General features: G+C 39.8%; 1 non-coding gene across 1 annotated transcript; it reads right to left on the reverse strand.

Annotated features, from left to right (window-relative positions):
* Positions 1–1,315: 1,315 nt before the first annotated feature.
* Positions 1,316–1,387, reverse strand: Trnap-agg. The gene has a single exon. It is a non-coding gene; the product is annotated as a tRNA-Pro (tRNA).
* Positions 1,388–7,144: the final 5,757 nt, after the last annotated feature.

Below are 7,144 nucleotides of genomic sequence, written 5' to 3' on the forward strand. Positions count from 1 at the left end.
ATGTGAATCTAAACATCCACTCCCCCCATACCCCTTCATGGGGTAGAGCTTAATTAGTTAAGCAGAAGGACAATTTTGCCTTTTATCATGCCACATAATGACAACAGGAAGGTGAATAAATTCACTGACTCTCTGTACACTTGAAGTAAGCTATGTTCTTGTACAGTCACGAAAAGTGCATCTCGGCACATTGTTGCCAGTCCCTCTCAGGCTGTACGGTGAACACCTTTACACCTCTTTACATATACAGTGAGCTATGAAAAGTTCCTGTCAAAGTCACGATAAAAGATGGAGAAATATTTGGCTGGCTGGAGCTACATTTTCTGAAAGGATCTATGTTAAATAATACCGACTGATTTGCCAATATGTGCGTGGATACAACTTTGTTATAAATAATTCTTGAGAACCCACGGAGAGACGAGACCCACAGCTTCATAATTAGTGCTTTAATACTACTTAACGCAAGAACCAGAAGATGCGACGAAACACGCAGGAAAGGCATGATCGCCGAGGTATACGTCCATTCTGTGAACTTTGTACAAAGAATGCATACACATCTTACAAATTATGTTGGATTTAGGTTCTAGCAGCGGTGGCTGCAAGGTTACCGCATAAAATAGAAGTTTACTGAATTTTCTCACGTTTAGGAGAAACGTCGGCAAACTTCAAGCAGACTACACTTGCAGAAGACAGTATTCTTCGGTGTAAATTGTTAGCACATCAACAATCAACACCAACTTTTGTCTTGGTCTTCCTAGTGGTCTCTTTCCTTCTGGTTTTCCCATCAATATCCCACACGCCTTCCGCTTCCCACTTCCTGCTACATGCCCTGTCCATCTTATCCTCCTTGACTTGATCATATTAATTATACTTGGCGAAATGTATAAGTTATGAAGCTTCTCATTATGCATGCAGTTTTCTCTAACCTCCCGTGTTCTCAAACATCCTCAGTCTGTGTTCCTCCTTTAATAACCGAGATCATATCGCACCCACACAGAACCACAGACAAAATTATAGTTTTGTATATTCTAATTTCTACGTTTTTAGACAGCAGACGAGAAGACAAAAAGGTTCTAAGTTGAATAGTAGCAAGAATTACGCGAGTTCAGTCTCCGCTTAAGTCCCTCCTGAATGAAATTCTGACTGTCGGTCCCAAATATTTGAACTCCGCCACCTTCCTCGAAGGATCTGTTAGCATAACTGACTGAAGAATTATTAAATATAATTCCACATTGGTGAAAACTTAATTTGGAAAAGTCTGTATAAATACTAACAATGTACACTATTACAATACAGAAATTATAATAAAAAAAGAGGGCTCGTCCGGGATTTGAACCCGGGACCTCTCGCACCCTAAGCGAGAATCATACCCCTAGACCAACGAGCCTCGAGATAAACGCGGTTCTAAAAATAGGTAAATATTTCTGTTTCTCACATACTTTTGATTCGTGAGAGCGTATTAAATATGAATAATTAGTAGTAACTTCAGTCTGCGCCCTGCATGAAACTTTAATGAACCACTTGATGAAGTATGGGTATATGTTCCGAAATTCAAGGACACTTGTTTTCAGTGAAAACTCGGTTCGGTGAGTTACTGCACATAAGGTTAGTGCTTTAGCATGGTCCTACAAATTTCATCGCCCTTGCTTGGTTTGTGGGAAATCTTGTTTAGGCACTCCAGGGAAGGTTTGTACCTTTGTTAGAGCTTTCGTTTTGGATTATGTTAAATGCCTTAGTTTTAATATGATGCGACAAATTTCAGCACACTTGCTTTGATCGAAGTTGGGTTTAACATTCGTGTTTTAGTATGGTACTAGGAACTAACTTTAGTCATAATTATTATGAATTAACATGAATCACACGGCCTTCTCGGCATTTCAAACCGCAATACTACAGACCACTGCTGACCTCTAGCGAGAAAGCGTTGTTGCTGCCATCTACCAACGTTTTCAGGAACTTCATGAGTGCCGGTGTTATGTTGGTTATGCGTGTCTCATGCATTTCACAATAATGTAATTGTACCCTGGGTGAGTGTAATCGACATGTTATTGCTTCTAAAACATAATCATAAATTAACGACAAGATCCTCAAATTTATTTCTAGCGAATGTGATATATTTCCTGTCATATGACTGAAGAATTGCTTACTTTTTATTTCTACTGTAAAAGATTCGAAATGCTGTCTACTTTTAAAGTGCTTGATGAGTCGGATTACTTGTGCATATGGCGAAGAGGAATCAGAAGTATCAGTACAGTAAATCCCCGGTTTAACGGACAAAATTCTTTGGTACTTCCTCGTAATCAAGGAGCCCGTAATAGCCTAGTTGATATGCAGTGTACGCTCGTGTATGTATCGTCAGTCGGTCTGCAAATTAGTATATAACGGTATATAGACCGTCCAGCCGCAAATTAAATCTGTGTTGTGTTGTTTGGTTTATTGGTTTGTAGGTAATACACAATGGTCGCGGTAGCGTAGTTGGTTGAGGCACTATGCTAAAAGCAGTATGAGGTCACTGGATTTTTTTTTTCAATTAACCTAATCCTTCCAGCCGCACTATGGCCCTGGGGTCGACCCAGCCTCTAACAGAAATGAGTACCAGGAATTAATTAAATAATTTTCCTGGGGAGTAAATCGCGGCCGGCGCCAAAGGCTGACAACTTTACCGCCATCTTTGAGCCGATTGTCTAGATAATATGGGACCCTCAACGTCTCACAACCCTATTGGACTTCACGGCCTGTTACAGGGATAGCTTTACTTACTTTACCATTAAGAAAAAAAAACAAACTCCGTGGTTTTAGTCCACAAGCGAACTATACCGACCGAGCGACCGCCGCTTGTCGGCGAAGTTAGTGTCAACTTTCCACAAACTTTAATTGACGCAAGTAAGGATGTTCGTCTAGAAGTAAACACAGAGAAAGCTAAGTATATGTTGCTATCTCATCACCAAAATGTTGGGCAAAATCATGGCATAAAGATACGAAACAGATGTTTTGAAAATGTGGCACAGTTCAGATATGTTGGAACGATGATAACAAATCAAAACCTGATTCAGGTGGAAATTAAGAGGCGACTGAACTCGGATAATGCTTGCTACCATTCAGTCCAGAACATTTTGTCTTCTGGTCTGCTGTCCAAAAACATAAAAATTAAAATATACAAAGCTATAATTTTGCCTGTGGTTCTGTATGGTTGTGAAACTTGGTCTCTGACATTAAGGGAGGAACATAGACTGAGGGTGTTTGAGAGCAGGGTGCTGAGGAGGACATTTGGACCGAAGAGGGATGAAGTGACAGGAGGTTGGAGAAAACATGCATAATGAGGAGCTTCATAACTTGTACTCTTCTCCAAGTATAATTAGAATGATGAAGTCAAGGAGGATGAGGTGGGCAGGGCATGTAGCACGAACGGGGGAGAAGAGGAATGCATATAGGATACTGGTGGGAAAGCCAGTAGGAACGAGACCACTGGAAAGACCAAGGTGTAGGTGGGTGGACAATATTAAAATGGATCTTAGATAGGATGAGATGGGATGAATTGATTGATGTGGCTCAGGATAGGGACCAGTGGAGGGTTCTTGTGAACACAGTAATGAACTTTTGGGTTCCATAAAATGCTGGGAACTTCTGGAGTAGCTGCACAACTGGAGGCTTCTCAAGAAAATGTCAGCTCCGTGAGTGATGACATACTCATGATATTAGAATACACACTCAATGCATTTAATGAACTAAAACCATCCATAAAATTTACTATAGAAACGAACTGCATGAATCCATTATTTTCCTGATCTCAAAATACATCGTAAAGAGAGAGATTTTCAATTCTCAATATATAATAAGGGAAACTCTCACAAACTGATATTACATGTGCCATGCATATGAACATAAGCTATCAGGTATATACATGAGAACTACACAACAACACACAAACACCCATCCCACTGCACAAATAAATACAAACAAGGAGACCTCAAACAATATTTGGATGAATGGACGATGACCCTAATCAAAGTACTGAAAATTTATTTAAATTTGAACTAGCTTTTATTAATTTTAATTAAGTTCCATTTATTTTAAGTTAAGACATATCACATTCACATGTGACTGAGAATTTGTACATACCATACAGTGCAACAATTTTAGCGAATTAGAAACACCTGATGATGGCTGTGTACAGCCGAAACATGTTGCAAGAAGGAAAAGGGTGACAATAAGAAGTTTTATTGTAGATGGCAATATATTGTAAAACTCATGACTCAACTCGGTTGGTGTCCTCATTATATAACCTTGGCATGCCCCACACACAAAACATCACTTAAAAGGATTACTCTATTGTTGTGTGTTTATTTGTTGCTGATTATGTCACAGTATAATAAATGCTTTCAGTTCTAATGAACCTGTACCTACATTTAGTAGCCAAGAGAAGGTAGTGTATCTCCAGTTACTAAAACCAGTAACACAACATCACATACACTCACAGCATATACAACTTACACACTTACCGTAATTAGTGATGTGAATTATTACATAAAAATGTGAGAAGTTTGAAGAATTAAAAATTACTTTTCCACTAACTCTTTGACTGTCAAGTCCTGAGACAGAATTACCTGCTATAAATGTCGAGTCTGCTTGGCTGTAAATGCAGTTGCAACGAAAAACCCACAATATTTTGGATTACCTTCAAATGATCCCATGTGTAGATTGCTTGAAAGCCTCTTCTTTCCTCTGAACATCTGTATTATCATCACATCTGATGCAGTCTACTGACACAAATGCTGTACTAAGTAACACCAATGTGAGTTCTTTGGCTGTGGCAGTTTTACTGTGAATATGCCGAGTCAAACTTATCGGCTCTTGGAATTTCAGGAGTTAGGAATAAGGAACTTGTGTGAACAGATATAATTCTTATATTTTATATAATTCCTTACATTTTGTGTATAATTATACACTATCATTTAAAAATTTTGATTTTAATAAGTAAGTAAAGGTATACTTCTTTTGGACTTCACCCATCGTCTGGTATGTAAAAGACAAAAAGACAAAAAAAAAACGACGTTTCGGAGACTGGATTTGTCTCCGTCTTCAGGTGGATAGGGAAGGATAAACCTACTCAGTTGGGCCTGTTAGAAAGACCTAGTCTCAATCACTGGACAAACCCCGGTCTGTAGACAACAACCTATGAACCGACAACCGGTTCCATCAGTGGGAGGAAAGGATAAAATCACAGTAAAAACATGATAGAAAATTTGTGCCAAAGCATGCACTTGTCAACAAAGTAAAGAAACAGAAGTATAGGTTATATACCAGGAATTCAGTTAAAAACGAAAGTAAAAACTGGATAATGCATGCCTAATCTGCGTGGATAAAGAATCGTGCCACATGGCGACTTCCGGGAATCAGACTAATCTCCGGAACAAAACTTGCAGGAGTAGTGGAACCACTAATGTTCATAAAATTACATTTTTGATTTGTTAACCTCTTCATTGATGAGGGGGATCCATATGGGAGAAATATCCAAACTGGGTTGGCTGATCGGATTGGATGAACATGCCATATGAGCTGATTCTTTGTATTTTCTGTATCTGCTGTTGCTTTCAGCCTCCAAGATCCTAGCTTCATCCCAGCTTACCTTGTGACCTTCTTCATATGCATGCTGAGCCAACCTGGATTTCTCTAGAAGACCCTGCTTGAGATTGTGCTTGTGTTCACGGATTTGAACAGCCAGTGGTCTGCCTGTTTCACCAATGTAGCTTCTGCCACATTGACAGGGAATGCTATAGATGCACTGTGCCGTCTGTTGAGGATCCCTTTTTGGTCTCGTTCTCACGCGCGAAGATCGAAAAGTGTGTTTCTTTAGATTGTTGACAAGTGCATGCTTTGGCACAAATTTTTATCATGTTTTTACTGTGATTTTATCCTTTCCTCCCACTGATGGAACCGGTTGTCGGATGTTCATAGGTTGTTTTTCTACAGACCGGGGTTTGTCCAGTGATTGAGACTAGCTCTTTCTAAGGGGCCCAACTGAGTAGGTTTATCCTTCCCTATCCACCTGAAGACGGAGACAAATCCAGTCTCCAAAACGTCGTTGTTTTTTTTGGTTGTCTTTTTGTCTTTACATACCAGACGATGGGTGAAGTCCAAAATAAGCCAAAAGAAGTACATTATACACCATCGTCAGAATCCTTTCAAGTCTAAGTAAAGGTATCTCTGTAACAGGCCATGGAGGCCCATAGGGTTGTGAGATGTTGATGTTCCCACATTTTCTAGACAATCGGCTCATAGATGGTGGTAAGGTCATCAGCCCTATGCACCGGCTGCCCTTTATCCCCAGGAAGATTCCTGATACGCATTTCTGTTAGAGGCTGAGTCAACCCCAGGGCCATAGTGCGGCTGGAAGGTTTAGGTAAATCGAAAAAAACATCCAATGACCTCATTGGGATTCTATCCTGCAACCTTCTGGCTTGTAGCATAGTGCCTCAACCAACTACGCTACGTGCCCCCATTGATTTTAATATAACTTGTAAATATAACAAATCTGCAGCATGCTTCATAAATATATAGAGTGACTCAAAAGTCAGTTACCCTAAACAGTCTCTCATAGTATCTGGAATGTTTAGATTCAAAACTTTTGGTCAATTTGTAGAGTGGTATCACAGCAGTGAGTTGTTCAGTGAACGTGCAGAATCTCATTTTAAAGAACGTCTGTAAATTCAATAAGTAATTAAGAAACTTCTAATGTATTTTAGTGTACACTTTCCTAATAGGCTAACTGACTTTGGGTCACCCCAAGCTAAGCATATGATTGCAGTTTGGTTGAGTTACTTATACTCGTAAATTCATGTTGCCTGATGACTTACTAAAAGTTGAAACATGCAGCACAGTGAATGTCAACACTACAAGGTGTGGCAATAAAGAAACCGGATTCATGCTCTAACCCTTTATTAAAAAAAAATCAGACAGTCGAAATGTTATCCCCTTCAATGTAGTCCCCTCCCCGATCCCTACACCGCTCCATGCGAATTTTCCACTGTTGGAAGCAGTGCTGCAGGTCATCTTGTGTTATGCTCTTCAAGAGTTGCGTCGCTTTTGCTTTCACTGCATCCACGGACTCGAACCTGGTCCCTTTCAGCGCAGACTTGATTTTTGG

This window comes from Cryptotermes secundus, unplaced genomic scaffold (assembly GCF_002891405.2).
Source record: "Cryptotermes secundus unplaced genomic scaffold, Csec_1.0 scaffold780, whole genome shotgun sequence".
NCBI lineage: Eukaryota > Metazoa > Arthropoda > Insecta > Blattodea > Kalotermitidae > Cryptotermes > Cryptotermes secundus.